Source organism: Mirounga leonina, unplaced genomic scaffold (genome assembly GCF_011800145.1).
Source record: "Mirounga leonina isolate KUSES-001 unplaced genomic scaffold, KU_Mleo_1.0 Mir_454, whole genome shotgun sequence".
NCBI classification, from domain to species: domain Eukaryota; kingdom Metazoa; phylum Chordata; class Mammalia; order Carnivora; family Phocidae; genus Mirounga; species Mirounga leonina.
This window is the reverse complement of record NW_023270763.1, coordinates 13,336,137-13,355,914: the sequence shown is the minus strand read 5'-3', so window position 1 is coordinate 13,355,914 and position 19,778 is coordinate 13,336,137.

Here is a 19,778-nt window from a genome sequence, read left to right as displayed (position 1 = left end):
GGCGAGTCCGTAGAGAGAGAAAGCACTTAACATGGCCCCAGGGGCTCGAGGAAGGGGGAATGGGAGTGACCGCTTACTGGAGACAGGGGTTCCTTTTGGGGTGATGAAAATGTTTTGTAAATATAAAGAGGTGATGGCTGTACAACATTGTGAATTTACAAAATGCTACCGAATTTGTACCTGTCAAAATAGGTAATTTATGTTATGTGAGTTTTATCTCAATAAAAGATTTCTCGTTTAAAAAAAGGTGTTTTACTCACCTGTTCAGAATTTTCAAGAGTCTCACAATCTACCTTAAGACTATTAATTTGACGAATTTTTCTGAGCACCTACTAGGTGCCAGGCACTGTTGTAAGTGTTGAGGACCAAGCAAGTGGGTGGGGGAGGGTTCAGGGGGAGCAAAAACCTCTGTCCTTGTAGAGGTTACATTTGGAGAAGGAAGTCAGACAAACAAAACATTGTCAGACAAAGGATGTCATATATTAAGTGGTGACAAGTACTAAGGAGAGGCTCAGCAAAGAAGGGAAGGGAGTGGGTATATGTTGGGGTTGGGGAGCAGGCTAAGGAAGTTCGCATGAAGGAGGACACATTTTCAGTAAAGATCTGAAGGAGTAGGCAGAGATAGCCTGAAAATATCTGAGGGAAAATGATCCAGGCAAAGGGGACAGCAAGTGCAAAGGCCCTGAGGCAGGAGCATGCCTGGAGCCCAATGTGGTTCTGGAAGGTTTTGAGCAAAGCAGTGACATAACCTGAATGTTTTAATCATGTGCATAAAACACACATCAAATAAAAACCATAAAACAAGGAACCCACTCCACCTTCATTCCAAGTGTGACTCCTTCTAGAATATGCGTTCTGTAGTTCATTCTCCAGTGTCCGGGAATTTATTGCTGTTATCTGTGGAAGGGAAAAGAAAAAAATATTAGATAATTATTGCTAAGTGCCATTGATATCTTAGGAAAAGACAGCAAAAAGCTGTGGGTGATTAATAGACAATTAAAACCCATATGCAAAAGCTGCAGGGCCTCCTTGGTAGCTTACAAATAGGTTTTCATGTCCCACAGCATGAGGCACAGAAAAAAGATGAGGACCAGGCTCAGGCCTTGATGTCAGGGCTGAGCTCTAGAGGAGGTTAACACGCCAGGTCTGTTATGTCAAGGTCAGTATCCTGAAGGCAAAAACGGGACCCTGACACATAGGTGACCCAAATATCTAGAACACCTGATTCTGCTAACCCTTCTGAGCCTGCCCCTCCTTATTGAGAAAAGTCACTCCCTCCTTGTTTGATGATACAAAAGTCCACACTACAAGACAACATGGGACCCCCACCCCAGGATCTGCCCCCAAGACCCCTCTTGGCAACTAGGCCAGTAGCTGGTTGCAGCATAACCCTGTCGAGCATGTGCTAGCTCTAATAATGGAAGAAAGGGACTATCCTCCAAAGATGGTGCAAGTTCTAGCCAGCACATCTGGGCAGGAGGCATGGGCTCTTGGGACGGGAGACCAAGGGCACTTGGTCATGGGAGCCAGAATGTAAGGTTGCAGAGGGGAGAGCTTATTGAATTGGGAGTACTCTTCCAAGAGATAGGGTTTAACACCCTGGCAAGGACCCCAGGAGATGGTGACCCCAAAGTAAATTTGGAATGCCAGAATTGCTGTTGCAGATGGTGGGGGACGGGATTAAAAGACTCAGAAATGGTGAACTCAAGTGGATATACTATGTACAGCCAGAAGATCCACCAAATGATCATGTTCCATAAGAATTCACATCATCCAGAGGATACAGAATTTTCCAAGGTCAGAAGGAAGGTGCTTTATCACTATAAAGTTCAGTGATGGGTCTCCTACAAAGATGAAGTCAGGGCTGACAGAAAAAGCCATTACGGAGCTAGGCTCGCTGAGAGCAAAGGGGATGATCGGACTCTAAGACAATGGCGGCCAGGTGGCAGCACGCACCTGTCAGAAGCCAGGTGGGCACAATGATTGCAACAAGCAGGACTGAGGTGGCAGCTAAGGGGTCCTGATCCACAGGAAATTATGAAGATGCTTAATAAAACATGGCAATCCCGAAGGCAAAGCAGATGGGCAGGCAGCACTAGGAAGGGTATATCTCAGCTTGTATCGTCAGAAGAAAGCAAGGATAGGTGACCAAGAAGGCAGTGACCCTAGCAAAACAAAACAAAACAAAACAACAAAAAACTGTGATCCCTTGCCAAGTTTCCAGAGCTAAGTTAGTTTTCAGAGCCGGAACCCATTGACTGAAGAAGATGCCAGGTTCCTAGTAGGTGCAATCCTACAACATCACAGCAAATATAACCCGGTAATGATTACCCAGTGCTTCTCCAAAGTGACCTATGGCCATTCATTTGGGCAACTGTGCACTGGGGTCAGGGGGATACTCAATCATTTAAAGGACTATTAGACACCGGATCTGAGGTGACATTGATAGCCAGCATCATGGCTGACTTCTTGTAAGAGTGGGGGTATATGGTGGTCAGAGGATAAATGGTTCCTGGCCAGGGTTCGGCTTGCAGTGGGTCCACTGGTCCATGGACCCCACCTAGTGGTCTTCTCTAACTCTCAAATGGGTCACTGGGATTGACGTATTTTCTATTCGGTGTAGCCCTTAGATGAAGAAGACCAAGTGTGGGAAGCCTCCAGAACTACCTCCCTTCTCCACTGCCCAGCCAAGAGAGTAAATAAAAAACAATATAGCATCCCATGGGAATGACCGAAATTAGTACCACATGTAGGAATCTCAAGGGCACAGACACGGTGGTCCTCAATTTTCTCTGGTTAGTTTTCCAAGCTGGTCCCTGAAGAAACCAGAGGACTGTGAAGAATGACAGCAACCTACCACGAACTCCACCAGGTAGTCCCCAACAGACAGCTGCCATGCCAGACATGACATTCTTTCTAGAGCAGATTCACACAGCCCTAGGTTCGTGGTGTGAGGCCACTGATAATGACTTGGCGAATGCATTTTTTTCTATTCCTATTAGAAAGGATGATCAGGAGTAGTTCGCATTCACACGAGCCAGGCAACAACATACATTAACAGTTTTGTCACAGGGCCATGTTAATTCTCCTGTCTACCAAGGGCATCTGGGCATTCTGAATATCCAACAAAACTCTATCTTGATATGCAACATTGATAACTACATTATGTGAGTCTAGCTAGAAAAGCAAGAAGTGGCCGGTATGCTGGAGACCTTAACAAAGCATATGCAGTCCAATGGGTGGGAAATAAATCCTACAAAGATTCAGAGGTCTGCCACATCAGTAAAATTTCTTAAAGGACCCGTGGTCAGGGCGTACTGAGACATCCCACACCCCCATACTCCCATACCACTACCCAAGTAAAAACCAACTCTTTGCATCTTGCACTTCCCAACCACGAACAATAGATCATAAAGCCTCATATACGACTGTTTAGGTCTAGAGGCAAAAAATCTACATCCAGAAATGTGGCTCTAGCCCATGTACTGGGTGTTCCAATGACTTCCAGCTCTGAGTAGGGCCCAGAGCAGGAAAGGGCTCTGCAACAAGCCCAGCCTGGACCACTCAGACCACGTATAATCTCACCGATATGGTCTTGGAAATGTTGGTGATAGGAAAATATGCTGTGTGGAGTTTATGGCAAGCTCCAGGGAGGGAGTCATAATGTGACCTCCTAGTGTGGAAGCCAGGCCAAGCCATCTGCAGCCCCTGGGCCCTGGTGGAAATGGAGCATCTGGCCTTGGGGCACCAAGTGACCAGCATCAGAAATTCCCATCATGAACTGGGTGCTGTCAGACCCACCAAGCCATAGATAGCGTGGGCCCAGCAGCACTCACTATGAAGATGGAAATGGTACATACAGGATAATGCACAAGCAAGACCAGAAGATGTGAGTGAACAGCTCTAGAGCCCCCCCCCCCAACCCCCGGCTCACACTTACGGTCAGGCTCCCTTTAGAACAGCTGACAGAGGATGAAAAAGCCTGAACTTAACTTACAGATGGATCAGCTTGGTGTGTGGGTCAAAGCCCAAAAGGAATGGCCGTGGCCCTTAAGCCTCACTCAGGAGAGTCCCTGAGACAGACTACAAAGTCCTCCCAAGGGCAGAGCTTGGGGAGGTGCTCCTCATCGTATACTCAGTGTGGAAGGAGAGGTGGCCCAAGATTAGGACACACATGACTTGTGGGTGGTGGCTAATCGCCTGGCTGTCTGGTCAGGGTCTGGAAGGAAAAAAGATGGGGGACATGGAAATCCAGGGTAGACGAATGGGAGTGGGTTTGAAACGTGATGATCTTTGTGACTCACATTAGTACCTACCCACCAGAGGGGCGCCTGGCTGGCTCAAGTCGGTAGAGCCTGTAACTCTTAATCTCAGGGTTGTAAATTCGAGCCCCACATAGAGTGTAGAGATTACTTAAAAATAAAATCTTTAAAAAAATACCCTCAAGAGAGCAGTTACCATGGAAGAAGCCCTAAACAACCAAGGAGACAAAACGAACAGTTGATATCAGCCAGCTTTGATCGTTGACGACCCCAGGCATGATAGCCACATGACCAGAGTTTCCATGGTGGAAAATGGAGGCTCTACATGGGCCCTGCAGTGTGAGCTCACGGAGACGGAATACCCAACCTGTCAGTAACAGAGATCAAAGCCAGCCAGGCACTCTTCCTCTAGGAGACCAACTGGCCTCTGGATGCAAGCTGACTGCACTGATTAATCTAATTAAGCTGCAGAGATTATTCTGACAGGAAAAGACCCATCCTCTGGATCTGAGGTTGCTCTTTCTGCCCGCAGGGCCTTAGCCAGCACCAGTAGCTAAAGACCTATGCAGCGTTTGATTAACCCACATGGGATCCCACGTAACTGCTCATCATACCAGACCCGGAGCCCCCTTTATAACAAAGGATGCCCCACAATCATGGGATCCACTGTTGTACCAGCGTTAACACTCAGAGCTGCCAGCTCCACAGTCCTGGAACAGGCTATGGATGGTACATTTGACATGTCAGCTTAGAGGTGATGCTCTATGGTGGTGGGGTACCATTCTCCAGAGCTCCATATACCTATAGAATCAAAGACCCTTATAATAAGGTACCACATGTCCAGTAGGAAGAATACATGGATCTGGGAGCCCAGGGTGGAAGTATGAGTGGCCCCACAAACCATCACTCCCAGTGAACCTCTGTGGGACCTCACAACTCTGGGCTCTGCAAGATTAGACCCCCTGGTTTCCATAGGGGGCATGTTCTCAATAGGAGCACAGCGAGTGTCCCCTTCAACTATGAGCTATGACTACTGTCTGGGCACTTTGGCTCCTTACATCCAGGGACTAGTATCTTGGCATGGGTTATTGACCGTGATTACCTAGAAGAAGTATGCATGCTGTTACTCAGTGAGGACAGAAAATACGATGCAGGGCACCAGGTAATCTACTTGGGTACCTTCTGGTGCTCTTTGGCTCAAGTGTGACAGTAAATGAACAAGTAAAGCACCCTTGACCTGAGAAAAGCATGTTTACCAGGGGATTAGGGTCTGGTCATTTCATCATGACTCCCACAGAGAATGGGGAAAGGAGAAAAGGGACAATGAGTATCACTTGGATCCAAACAGTGCAAGGGGTGGCTATGGAGATGCTTCTTCAAAGAAGAAGGGTCCCCACTGTCAGCAAATGGGCCCCCGCTATGAGCTTCTTCAGGGTTTGCCTCAGCTTTATGGGACTGTGTAGAACCTGAGAACTCAGGACACACCCTTCCCAGGGCAGCCTGAATCTCATGACTGTTCAAAGCAGGAGTATAAAGACCTGGACATTTGAGATCAACACAGGATAATTCTGGTCATCCCCCATAGGGATGACCAAGGTTTTATTGGATTGCATCAGCCCATTTCTCCCTCTGCCCAATCCTGCGTTTGCCTCTCTGCCTTCCCTAATAAGACTCCTGGCCTCCAAATTCAGTCTCAGCCATCTGTTTCCAGAGAACCCAACCCGAGACCATGCTGCAGTTGCATCCCATAAGAATCTGTTTCTAAATTGTAGTGCAATATACATAAGATTTACCATCCTAACCACATTGGTGGTGTTAAGTATATTCACATTTTCAGGCAATTAATCTCCAGAATTCTTTTAACTTGCAAAACTGAAATTCTATCCCTATCAAACCAACCCCCAGGCCCTGGCAAGCATCATTCGACTTTGTTTCTGTGAACATGGCTATTCTAGGTATCTCGTATAAGTGAAATCATACAATATTTGTCTGTCTGTAACTGGCTTACTGCACTTGGCATAATGCCCTCCAGTGTCATACACATTATAGTAGGTGTCAGAATTCCTACCCTTTTTAATGCTGAGTAATATTTCATCATATGCATATACCACATTCTGTTATCCATTTATCTGTTGATGGCATTTGGAGTGCTTTTATCTTTTGGCTATTATGAATCATGCTGCTATGAAATGGGTGCACAAATATCTCTTCAGGACTCTGCTCTCAGTTCTTTTGGTACATATCCGGAAAGTGGAATCGTTGGGTCATATGGCAATTCAATCTTTAATTTTTTGAGGGGCTGCCATACTGTTTTCCACAGTGGTTGCACCATTTTACAATCTCATGTTAATGAGATGTGCACACTGGTTCCCATTGGTCTACAGCATTACTAACATTGATTATTTTCTGGGTTTTTGATAGTGGTCATCTTAATGGGTGTGAGGTGATACCTCCCTGTGGTTTGATTTTCATTTCCCAGATGATCGGTGATGTTGAGCATCTTCTTATGTGTTTATTGACCATCTGCATGTGTTCTTTTGAAGAAATGAATATCCAAGGCCTTGGCTCATTTTTTAATTGGGTTGTTTATGTTTTTTGTTGTTGGACTGTAAGAGTTCCATATATGTATGTATATTCTGGATTCAGATATATGATTTGCAAGTATTTTCTCCCATTCTGCAAGTTCTTTTCACTCTGTCGATTGTGTCCACTGATGCACATGAGTTTTTTTTTTTTCTTATTTTTACATACCCCAACTTAATCTATTTTTACTTTTATTGGCTGTACTTTTGGTGTCATATCCAAAAAGCCATTGTCAAATCTAATGTCATGGAGATTTTCACTTATACATTCTTTTAAGAGTTTTATAGCTTTCACTTTATATTTAGGTCTCTGACCCACTTCAAGTCAATTTTGTATGTGGTGTGAGGTAAGGGTCCGATTTCATTTTTTTTTTTCAATGATTTATTTATTTATTTTGAGAGAGAGAGAGAGAGCGTGAGCAGGAGGAGGAGAAAGGAGAGAATCTCCAGCAGACACCCTGCTGAGTGCAGACCTCCCCACCCCCGCCACGATGTGGGGTTCAATCCCATGACTCTGAGATCACAACCTGAGCCAAAACCAAGAGTCTGACGCTTAACCTACTGAACCACCCAGGTGCTCCCAATTTCACTTTTTTACACGTGGATGTCCATTTTTCCCGGCACCTTTCCTTTTCTTTGTTGAAAGACTATCCCTTTCCCATTGCATGGTTTTGTTGGCACTCTTTTTTTTTTGGTTTTGGGGCACTCTTGTCAAAAATCATTTGACCATATATGTGAGAATTTATTTCTGGACTCTATTCTGTGCCATTGTCTGTCTTTATGCCAGCACACTGTTTTGATTGCTGCGACTTTGTAGTACATTTTGAAATCAGGAAGTGTGAAACCTCCAAACTTGTTCTGCTTTAAGATTTTTTGGCTCTTTGGGATCACTTGACATTCCATATCAATTTTAGGACTTCTGTAAGTTTTGATATGTAATAATATTGTTACCATTTAGTTCACAATACGTTCTAATTTATTTTATGTTTTTTCTTCTTTGACCCATAGGTCATTTGAAAGTGGACATCTTAATTTCCAGATGCTTGTGATTTTTCTATTTTTTTAGTATTACGAATTTAAATGCATTGTGGTCATAAGACATACTCTAGGGGTACCTGGGTGGCTCAGTCGGTTAAGTGTCTGCCTTCAGCTCAGGTCATGATCCCAGGGTCCTGCGAATGAGCCCCACATCAGGCTCCCTGCTCAGCGGGGAGTCTGCTTCTCCCTCTGCCTCCCCATCTTGTTCATGCTCTCTCTTTCCCTCTCTCTCTCTCTCTCAAATGAATAAATAAAATCTTTTTTACAAAAAGACATAAATCTGTATGCTTTCAGTCCCTCGAAATGTATTGGTATTTGCTTTATGGTACAAAGCTATGGTCAACTATTGTTAATATACTTGACAATAACACGTTTTCAGCAATTGTTAAATGTATACATACCCAGCTTGCTAGAGCAGTGTTCACCATGGAACTTAGTAAGATGCAATAAAGAGCAGGGATGTGGGTCCCTGGCATTCAACCTAGGGTGGCACAGAGATTGATCAGGCCACATATCAGACCAGTCCTGTTCCTGACATTTTTACAGGAAGAGTAAAATTAAAATGTCACCCCCATAATTCTCTTTGTTTTGATCAATAATTAAATCTTGACTTGGTAACAAAAATATGAAATTGCAGGGAATTGATCTGATCTCTTCAAATTGAAGATTTGATGAGAAGTTTCTGGGCCTGTTTTCATTTTTATATTCAGTAAATAAATCTTTGTTTAAAAAACTACATAATGTGTGACAAAATTAGTTGTATTTCTATATACTAGCAATGAACACTCCATAAAGGAAATAAAGAAAGGATTCCATTTTCAATTGTATCAAGAATAAAATACTTAGGAATAAGCTTATCCAAGGGAGTGTAGTACTTATACACTGAAGACCACAAAATATTGCTGAAGGACATTAAAGACTACCTAAATAAATGGAAAGACATCTTGTGTTCATGGATTGGAAGACTAACAATGTTAAGATGGCAATACATTCTAAAGTAATCTACGGAGTCAAGGAAATCTATATTAAAATCCCAATAGCTTCTTCTAAGGAAATGGAAAAGTTGTTTCTTCTTTTTTTTTAAGATTTTATTTATTTATTTGAGAGAGAGGGAGAGTACATGACAGAGAGCATGAACAGGGGAGTGGCAGAGGGAGAGGGAGAAGCAGACTCCCCAGTGAGCAGGGAGCCAGACGTAGGGCTCGATCCCACGACCCTGGGATCACAACCTGAGCCAAAGGCAGAAGCTTAACCGACTGAACCACCCAGGCGCTCTGGGAAAATTGTTTCTAAAAGTAATGTGGGGGTTCAAGGAATCCCAAATAGAAAAACCTTGAGAAGGAAAACAAAACTAGAAAATTTACATTTCCCAATTTTACTACAAAGCTACAGTAATCAAAACAGTGTGGTACTGGCATAAGGATAGACATATAGAATAATGGAATATAACTGAGAGTCTAGAAATAAACTCATATGTCTGTGGTCAGATGGTTTTTAAAAAGGGTGACAAAACTATTCAGTGGGGAAAGATAGTCTCTTCAACAAGTGAGGCTGGAACAACTGGACATCCACAAACGAAAGAATGAAGTTGGACCCTTACCTCACACCACATCAAAATTAACTCAAAATGGAGGAGAGAGCTAAATATAAGATTTAAAATTATAAACCTCTTTAAGAAAACAGGTGTAAATTTTCATGACCCTGGATTTGGCAACGATTTCTTAACTATGACACCAAAACACAAGCAACAAAAGAAAAATAGATTAAATTGAACTTTATCAAAATTAAAAACTTTTATAATTAAGGATGCTATCAAGATGAGAACACAACCTACAGAATCGGTGAAAGTATTTGAAAATCATATTATCTCATAAGGGGCTGGTATCTAAACATATAAAGAACTGTAACAATTCAACACGAAAAAGACAACCCCATTTAAATATTGGCTAAAGACTTGAGTGGACATTTGTAGAAAGGGATGTACAAATGGCCAAGGAGTATGTGAACATACATTCAACGTCTTTAATTATTAGGAAAATGCACATCAAAACCACTTCAATCCCACTAGGATGGCCATAATAATAACTTCTATTTTTTAGAAATGTTATTTATTTATTTGAGAGACAGAGATAGCGAGAGAGAGCATGGGGGAGGGGGAGAAGCAGGCTCCCCGCTGAGCAGGGAGCCCAATGCAGGGCTCGATCCCAGGACCCCAGGATCATGACCTGAGCTGGAGGCAGATGCTTAACCAACTGAGCCACCCAGGCGCCCCCATAATAACAACTTTTAAAAGGAAAATAACAAATCTGTAAAGATACTGGAATGCTGTACATTGCTGGTGGGAATGAAAAAAGGTGCTTTAGAAAACAGTTTGATGTTTCCTCAAAAAATTAAGCATAAAATTATCATATGATTCAAAAAAAATTGAAAGCAGTTTTAAACAAAAACTTGTACAAATATGTTTATAGCAGTACTTTTCAATAGCCCAACTGTGGAAATAACCCAAATGTTCATCAATGGATGAACAAAATGTGTTATATCCACACAGTAGAATCTTATTCAGCCAAAAAAGAATTGGAATTACAGAAACAGGCTACCACATGAATGAGCCTTGGAAACATTATACTGAGTGAAAGAAGCCACACAAAACAGCATATATTGTGTTATTCCATTTATATTAAATCTCTAGAATAGGTAAATCCATACAGATAGAAAGTAGATTTGTAGTTTCCAGGGAGAGGAAAGAATGGAGAGTGACTGCTTAATGGGTTTTCTATTTAAGGTAATAAAAATGTTCTGGAAGTAGTAGTAGGTGGTTGCACAACAATGTAAATGTACTTAATGTCACTGAATTGCATACTTTAAAATGGCCAAAACTATAAATTTTATGCTATGTGTATTTTTAAAATACACACAACCAAGAACGTGTGATAAAAGCTCTCAGGAAGTTAGCAATAAGGAGGAATTACCTTAACTTGATAAAGAGTATCTACAGCTATCAGAATACTTAATGGTGAAAGCCTGAGTGCTTTCCCCCTAAGACTGGGAACAAGGCAAGGGTGGCTACCCTTATCATTCTTATTCAATGTAGTACTGGAACTTCTAGTCATTGAATACAGTGAGAAATAGAAATAAAAGGAACACAGGCAGAAAGGAAGAAATAAATCTGTCCGTATTTGCAGATGACACATTTGTCTACATAGAAAGGGTCGCGAAATCTACAAAAATCTTTTAGAATTAATATGTGAGCTCAGAAAGATCACAAGATACAACATCAATTCATAAAAATCAATCACATCTCTATATACTAACAATGAAAATACATAAACCAAAATTTAAAAAACAATATAATTTATAATCATATGAATAAAAATTATATCCTTAGGACACACTTAACAAAAATTTACAGAATCGGTATGTTGAGAATTACAGAATGCTGATGAAAGAATTAAAAAAAATTTAACATATATTGCATTATTTGTTTCAGAGGTACAGATCTGTGATTCAACAGTCTTGCACAATTCACAGCGCTCACCATAGCAAAAAAAAAAAAAAAGAAGAAGAAGAAGATAGCAGGAGGGGAAGAACGAAGGGGGGGAAATTGGAGGGGGAGATGAACCATGAGAGCCGATGGACTCTGAGAAACAAACTGAGGGTTCTAGAGGGGAGGGGGGGTGGGAGGATGGGTTAGCCTAGTGATGGGTATTAAAGAGGGCACGTACTGAATGGAGCACTGAGTGTTACGCACAAACAATGAATCATGGAACACTACATCAAAAACTAATGATGTAATGTATGGTGATTAACATAACAATAAAAAATTTAGAGAAGCATACCATGTTTATGGATCGTAAGACTCAACATAATAGAGATATCAATGTCCGTCAGATTGTTCTATAAGTTTAACACAATTTCCATCAAAGTCCTAGCAATGTTTTTTGTAGACAGACTTATTCTAAAATTCATATGGAAGATTGTAAGTGGAATAATTACTCTACCCCCTTTGAGGCTTACTGTATAGTCCTAATAATCGAGAACATATAGAGGAAAACGAAGAACAAACAAAATCCAAACCCAGCAAAAAGAAGGATGTAACAGATTAGAAGAGAAATAAATGATATAGAAACTTAAAAAAAAACAATAGAACAGATCAATGAAACGAGGGGCTGGCTCTTTGAAAAGATCAACAAAATTGATAAACCTCTAGGCAGACTCATAAAAAGAGAGAGAGAACCCAAATAAACAAAATCACTAATGAAAGAGGAGAGAGAACAACCAATACCACAAAAATATAAACAATTGTAACATATTATGAAAACTTTGTTGCCAGCAAATTGGACAACTTGGCAGAAATGGATAAATTCTTAGAAGCATATAACCTACCAAAAATGAAGCAGGAAGAAATGGAAAACCTGAACAGACCAATTACCAGCAATGAAATTGAATCAGTAATCAAAATACTCCCCCCAGAAAAAGTCCAGGACCAGAAGGATTTAAAGGTGAATTCTACCAAACATTTAAAGAAGAGTTAATAGCTATTCTTCTCAAAGTATTTCCCCCCTCCACAAAAAAAAGAATAGGAAGGAAAACTTCCAAATTCATTCTATAGGGCCAGTATCAAAACCAGATAAAGACACCACCAAAAAAGAGAACTACAGGCCAATCTCTCTCATGAATATAGATGCAAAATCCTCAACAAAATAGTAGCAAACCAAATCCAACAATACATTAAAAACAATCATACACTGGGGCGCCTGGGTGGCTCAGTTGGTTAAGCATCTGCCTTCAGCTCAGGTCACGATCCTGGGGTCCTGGGATCACACTCCCTGCTCAGCGGGCAGTCTGCTTCTCTCTCTCACTCTGCCCCTCCACTCTGCTTGTGTTCTCTCTCTCTCACTCTATCTCAGATAAATAGATAAAATCTTTAAAAAAAATTGGCAGTGAGAGGTCACTATATAGCTAAAATAAAAAAAACAGTAACTAAAATAAAATAAAATAATAGCTAAATTTTGGAGTGCGGCCAGAGACCGGGGAGACGGGAGTGACTAGACTGCTTTTCTCTGGGGGCGCACTGAGGAGCGGGGCCCCGAGTTCTCAGCTCCTCTGGGGCGGAGATTGGGAGGCTGCCATTTTCGCTCTTGTCCTCCAAAGCTGTACCGAAAGCTTGCAGGGAACAAAAGCTCCTAAGAGCAAACCCGAGCAGATTACTTAGCCTGGACCTGGCAAGGGCAGGGCAATTCCGCCTCCGGCAGACATTTGGCTAAAATAAAAAAAAAACAGTAGCTAAAATAAAAAAAAAACAGTAACAACACCAAATGCTGGTGAAGGTGCTTAAAAACTAGGTCACTCATATGGTACTGGTAGGAATGTAAGATGATACAGCTACCCTGGAAAACAGTTTCCCACTTTCTTGAAAAACTAAAATGCAGCTACCATATGACCCATTGTTGAGAACTTAACACACATACACAGGTGAGAATGACTAAAATTGGGACATGTGAGCAGGATTGGTGGGTTGAATTGGTGTCAATATCTTGGTTGTGATATTATACTATCGTTTTGCCAAGTGTTAGCACTGAGAGCAACTGGGCAGAACGTGTATGGGATCTCTCTGTATTCTTTCCTAAGCTATATGCTACCCTACAATGATCTCACAAAACATTTCAGTCTGAGCAATGTGTGACGTTGAGTTTGCAAATTGTATAGAGATTGTGCTTGATAGATTTCTGCCCTTTCATGCTTTCCTAGCTTTCAAAAGTTAAACAAACTTTCTTTGAATATGTTTCTCATTTTTTTACCATTTTTTTTTTTTTCTTTCATGGGTTCCACTTTTGCATTTTCTATTTTCATCATGAAGTTGACTTGAACTTACTCTCAATGGTTAAATGCAGGGATCAGCGAACTGTGGCCCACAGGCCAAATCTGGCTCACCCTCTGCTTTGAGAAGTTTTACTGTAATTCAGTCTGTTCATTCATTTCCATATTGTCCACAGTTGCTTCCCTGTTGCAATAGCTGAGTTGAGGGGTTGCAACAAAGACCTATGGTTCATGAAGCCTAAAATATTTGTTCTCTGGCCCTTTCCAGAAAAAGTACACTGACCCCCTGACCTAAGGGATTGAAGAATAAAATGTAATTTTATTTAAAACATACAAAATGTTTCCACCAAGAGAGTAAAGAAAATATTTAAAAATTAAAATATATTTTGCATATTTTAATGACTTATAAAAATTCAGAATTACCTCTTAAAAGAGAAAATATAAATGATACTTAGTGAATATCCAAGTTCTATATTATATAAAAATTATTTAAATCATGCTGTTTTATTCAACAGTGCCATTTGAGGTTCTAAATATTATTAAATATTTTATACAGATATAACGATGAGCAAATCTAATGTTTGTTATCAGTGTAAGGAATCAGTATTATGCTTCATTCTTGTTACATCTGGTCTCATGGATATAGAAATTTAAAAGTAATAATAACTGTGGGGCGCCTGGGTGGCTCAGTCAGTTAAGCATCCGACTCTTGATTTCAGCTCAGGTCATGAGCTTAGGGCTGTGGGATCGAGCCCCGCGTTGGGGTCCACGCTCAGCATGGAGTCTGCTTGCAATCTCTCTCTCCCTCTCCCTCTGTCCCTACCCTGCTCTGCACTCTCCATCTCTCTCTCTCTCTCAAATAAATACTTTTATTTATTTATTTATTTATTTATTTTTAAAAAGATTTTTATTTATTTATTTATTTGCGAGAGAGAGAATGAGAGACAGAGAGCATGAGAGGGAGGAGGGTCAGAGGGAGAAGCAGACTCCCCGCCGAGCAGGGAGCCCGACGCGGGACTCGATCCCGGGACTCCAGGATCACGACCTGAGCCGAAGGCAGTCACTTAACCAACTGAGCCACCCAGGCGCCCTAAATAAATACTTTTAAAAGAGTAATAATAGCTGTATTATTGCAAAATCCTCCTCTGTTGCTACATGCACACAGTTGTGAGCGTTTCACTCCGTGAGCTAGAACAGCAAGGCAAGTGAGCCGTTGGAAGCCCAGCTCCGGGAGACAACACTGCATAGGGAAGACTCCACTGTATCAGGGCCATCTTGAGAGGAAGGGCTTGACGTGTTAATTAAATAGTTTCTTTCTTTTCTCCAAGGGCGCCCACCACCCAAAGCCTCCCCGTTCTCTGTCTTCAATGTGGGTACGGAGCAACCACAGCCATTATGGTGCTCAGAAGCTACAGACTGCTGTCCTGAGGTCCCAGGACAAGGGGTGTGGACAAGCGGGTCCCTGGGGCCTGGGGGGGGTGGGTCCTGAGAGGATGGTGGGGGCAGAAGGAGCTATCTCAAGGCAGTGGGTGCAGCCAGCTCCCAAGTGACAGAGATGAATGTGCGTGTGTGTGCGTGTGTCCAGGGAAAGGGCCTCTTGCCCGAGTCCAGCAACGATACAGGCAGGGTCAGGCTCCTGGATGGAGCCCCTGACCTTGGGCAGTGGGGCTTTCAGACTCCTTCCATGGAGTCAGCAGGGGCCAGGATCCAACAGCACCAGGCCGTGGCAGGACCATGGCTCCAGTGGGCGTTCCTGGTTTGGGGAGAGGGTCTCGGTCCTTCCCCAGGGGAGAGGCAGGCTGGGGTCTGTGCCTTGTAGTTTCCAGGACCGATGCGTTGAGCAGTGGGCCCGAGCTGGTTGCCGGGAGCTTCGCGGGAGGCCGTCTCCCCTTCCAGAACGCCAGCCAGCAGGAATCCGTGGTGGACGGTCAAACCCGTCCCCTTGGGCATGAGTCTCCCGGGAGAGTGGGGGATCAGGACCTGCAGGAGCATGAGGGCCCACCTGAAGTTGCTGACTGTGGCCGGGTTTTGTTGGGGGGCCGGAACCGTGCTTCCCCAGGGCCGGGAGGGCCTGTGTGCCGGGTGGTTCCACAAAAGTGACAGGGGAGCAAGCGTGTGGGAAGGAGGGCAGTGGGGAACGAGGATCCAGGGGGTGGTGGGCCAGGGCGTGACCACCAGGATGAGGGTCAGAAGGGGCGGTGTCTGACAAGTCAGGAGGAGGGATGACCCCAGAGCCTGGGGTGAGCCACCGGTAAGGACTATAACGGAAGCGTGTTGACCAGAAGGACGGAGGGGCAGGGAGAGGTTCTCAGAGCAAGGCGACCTTGCTGTTCAGGCCAGAATGAGAGGATGTGGGGGGGAAACCACCCCCTTTTACAGAGCTGCAGGGGGGAGAAGGGAAGGCCCAGAGAAGAGCAGATGAAGGGGGTGTGTGCGAACATGACCAGAGGATCAGGGGAGGGTGGGCAGTTGGGCTTGGGGCTGAGTGAACCAGAGGCCGAGGAGATGTCTGCCCAGGTCCAGGGCAGAGGGGGTTGCTGAGGCTCTGAGTGGGGGTGGGGAGATTCAAGGTCTTGCCCTTCGGGACTGTCTCTTGACCCCTGCGGGTGTAGACAAGGAGGCCAAGAGAGCGGATAAAGGCATGAGCGCCCCAGGGGGATGGAAACCTGCAGAGGGGGCCACGGATGCCCAGAGGTGACCTGAAGCCCCCCGCGGGAGCCCCCACCGGGCCTCGGGAGAGGTGAATGGAGGCCGCGGGGTTTAGATCCTGCAGCTCCGCCTCATGTTCCCGGATTTCTACGTGGGGCTACAGCGGAAACAGGATGCCTATGGGATGCAGGCGTGTGGAACCGTCAGGGCTTGGCTTCCCTGACGAGTGGAATCTACCCTCACTGGCACCAGATTACCCTCCCCGAGGCTTCACCTACAAAAGGTTCGATAGTGCCCAGCTGCTCACAGGGCAAAGCCTAAAGTCTTAGCATGTGAGTCCCCTAGTCCCGGGCCCCCCAAAGCCTTTCTGGATTTGGCTATCGGGCTCCTTCATGTGATCTTTTGCACTTCCCCGTTTTTATCTTGGCATTTCCTTTCTTCCTTGACCGTCCGCAAATAAAATTCTACCCCGCCACATCAACATCACCTGTTGGAACGGAGAGACCTTGGAAGTTTTGCTCGTAAAGTCTCACGGTTTGGCCTTTAGCAGGACGGCAGGAAGAAGACAGTGACGCGCTGGGGCGCCTGGGTGGCTCAGTCGGTTAAGCGTCTGCATTCGGCTCAGGTCGTGGTCTCAGGGTCCTGGGATCCTGCTTCGCGGGAAGCCTGCTTCTCCCTCTCCCACTGTCCCCAGCTCATGTACGCACCTTCTCTCTCTCTCTCCTAATAAATAAATAAAATCTTAAAAAAAAATAATTAAAAAAGACAGTGACGCATCTCCCACCGACTGGGGATCCTCAGGAATAGAGGCCATGTTGTAAGGGCCTCCCAGCGGTGAAGGGGAGTTCGGGGGAGCTCAGGCGTGCAGGCTGCAGCAGAACCCGGCTGAAATGGGGGTGCTTGAAAAGGCCTTCCCGAGAGGCCACCTCCCTCCGAGCTTCCCAACCAAACCTCGGCACTGTTCATACCATCGACTCCTGCCCATGACTGTCCCGGTTAACTTGTCACCTGGTTGTCTTTCCCTGGCCCACGGGACTCCCTCCACGTGTGTCCAGCGTCCGTCTGGTCCACAGCCACGGACGGAGGCAGGAGTCTTTGCTGCTGTCGGGGGTGTGGGGACGGCAGCGGGCGGCATCCTCAGTTGTGTTATGACAGACCCACCAGGGTGAGGACTGTCAGAATGGATGAAAATCCTGTTACAGGGGAATGCTCGTTTATGACTGCCAAAGACTGTCACTTCACCGTCCGGAGCTTGGGTTCTGTCTGAATAATTAGATATGAGAACACTTTGTTTTCAAGAACTTCCTTATCAACCATCTGCGCGGATCCAGTCACGCACTGCTCCGTGATGTGGCCTCACGTGGAAGGAACCTGCGCGGAGGGGGCCACAGACAGCTCAGGGCATGTGGCCCCTCAGGGACGAGGACTCTGTGGGGTCAGGACTTCCGGTTGGCCTACAGAAAATTTCTGCATTCTAGAATCGTTCTAGGCCAAATCCAACACGTCCAGGGCTGCTTTGGACCACACGAGCCCCTATTTTTTTTTTTAATCAACCTTTGATGTATAGACTTGGATTAATTATAATCCTTGGTTCATGGCATATTCTCATCATTGAGCTGTGCACAATCCTCCTTTGTTCCTTCCCTCCCTTCATTCCTCCCTTCCTCCCTTCCTTCCTTCCTTCCTTCCTCCCCTCCTTCCTTCCTCCCTCCGGTCCTTCCTTCCTCCCTCCCTCCCTCACTTCCTTCCTTCCTTCCTCCCTTCCTCCCTCCCTCCCTCACTTCCTTCCTTCCTTCCTTCCTCCCTCCCTCCCTCACTTCCTTCCTTCCTCCCTCCCTCCCTCACTTCCTTCCTTCCTTCCTCCCTTCCTCCTTCCCTCCCTCCCTCACTTCCTTCCTTCCTTCCTCCCTCCCTCACTTCCTTCCTTCCTTCCTTCCTTCCTCCCTCCCTCCCTTCCTCTCTCTCTCCTCCTCTCCTTCCTCCTTCTCTCTCTCTCCTCCCTCCCTTTTATTTCGGGCAACCGGTGTGCAGCCCCCGGAATCTCTATGGGCCTCATTACAAGGAAGTGTTAAGGGGTAAACGATGTCCCTGCAATTATTTTTTCTACGTGTCATTAACTCAGGACGCCTTTTCTCCGTGGTGACCAGGGCCATGATCATGGTGCAGGCTCTCCCGGGGGACTGCCTGGGTTTGGATCTAGGTGATGCACCCGCATGCGGGCAAATTACTTCATCTGTCTGGGCCTCGCTTTCTTACTTGTCCGATCGGGGTTGTACCTTGTAAGGCCTTTGAAAACATCCAGGGGAGATAATGCATGTTAAAAGCACTTAGAACGGGGCGGCTGTGTCACTGCTAAGGGGAGGCAAGCCTCCCTGCTTCCCTCATGCTGTTGGGACGCATGAATTAGGGCCAGCACACCAAGTGAGGAATCAGGAAGCCGAAAATGCCTTTTCTGGCTCAAACACGGTTACGACCTCCCTGTGATCCAGCGGGATCATGGATCAGGCTGGAAAGTCAGAGAGAACACAGCTTCTCCTCTGGGATCATTTTCTGTTACCCGATGGTTCTTTTGGCAGCTTTTGGCTAGAACTTACCCCCTTGACCTCTTCCCATGGTCTGATCCAGTTGGTTCTCACACTTGATTATGCATCAGAACCACCTGGAGGGCTGGGTAAAACACACGTCACCGGGCCTCAGAGTTTCAGATTCAGGAGGTGGGAGGGAGGGGGCTGAGACTTTGTGTTTCTCACAAGTTCCCAGGTAGTGCTGCTGCTGGTCCAGGGACCACACTTTGAGAAACACTAGCCTAGGCAATTAACTATGATGGGGGACGCAGGGCAGTCACGGGAGGCTTCCTGGAGGCGAAGGCCTTTGAAGTGTATCTCCTTGTAGCAGATGAAGAGACAGCGGCGGGAACAAAGACACAGAGGGGCCGGTGTGAGCTGGGGGAAGGCGTGGGGAGGTGAAGCTGCCAGGCTCCCAGCCAGGGCCGGGTGGGGAGTCCGGGCTCTGCTCTGGTGACCTCTTGACGTCTGGGACGGCTCTGGAACCCAGGACCCCTGTGAACAGAGCCAGCAGTCGCGTGAAGGGTGGTTTAGGGAGAGGGAACAGCTGTGGGACAAGACAGCCCGGCCTTGCTCCTCAGCCCAGTGTCTTAGCATCCTTTAAAACCTGGACGAGTCCTTCCATGATCTTATTTTCAAACTAGGGACTGAGACCCGTGATTCCCAAAGGCGCAGGATGAGGTAGTGGGTTGTAGCCACGTTAAAAAAACACACACAGGGCGCCTGGGTGGCTCAGTCGTTAAGCGTCTGCCTTCGGCTCAGGTCATGATCCCAGGGTCCTGGGATCGAGTCCCGCATCGGGCTCCCTGCTCTGCGGGGAGTCTGCTTCTCCCTCTCCCACTCCCCCTGCTTGTGTTCCTGCTCTC